Source organism: Mesoplodon bidens, assembly GCF_964165515.1.
Source record: "Mesoplodon bidens genome assembly, chromosome: X".
NCBI classification, from domain to species: Eukaryota; Metazoa; Chordata; class Mammalia; order Artiodactyla; family Ziphiidae; genus Mesoplodon; species Mesoplodon bidens.
In genome coordinates, this window is record NC_138163.1 from 97,419,375 (window position 1) to 97,420,094 (window position 720).

Consider the following 720-nt stretch of genomic DNA (forward strand, 5'->3'; position numbering starts at 1 on the left):
CCCTGAGCGCCTCTGTTCTGTGTGGGACAGGGGGTGGGTGAGCCTCTGATGAGGCGGTGATGGCACAGACCTTTTGGCTTGACCTCTAAGGGCCATATGCTCTCCATTGGGGTCTTTCTGGGGGCCCAGAGTTTGTTCATATTTGATTCACTGGTTACTAAACCAGCTTTTGGACCTGTTACCACCAAGAAAGCTCTGTCTTTGCCCATCGCCCTTGCCTCAGTATTGGCACAGGATGTAGCCTGCCCACTCTATTTCCTGGGGTGTGATGGGAGCAGAGAACTGTGAGCTTAAAGGCAGGGACTGAACCTCCAACTTCTCTGCCTGCCTCTCGCCCCAATATGTTTGCTCTTTCCTTGTGATTGTTTGATTAGGAAATGCTTTGGTCAGCCACAACGGTTGCTTCATAGCAACATGAGTTTAGTGGAAGTGACCAGAGGGGACCCCCCCACACTTGGTTTTAGAAACCGAGGAATAGCTAAACCTTTTTTTGCTCATGTTCCCCAGTTCTCTTGACACGTCTGTCCTTTCCCTTCCTAGACTAGGTAAAGCCAAGGCAGAGAAGGATGGCTGGCCCTCAGGTTTTGTCAGTTGTCTTTGATGTCCCGCAATAATGGGGCCCTTGTGGAAGGATGTGTGTCCAGTTCTGCAGGTGAGGGTGTGGCTGTCTGCAGGGTGTCTCTGTGGAATCCACTGGTTAAGCACATATGTTGGAGAGTT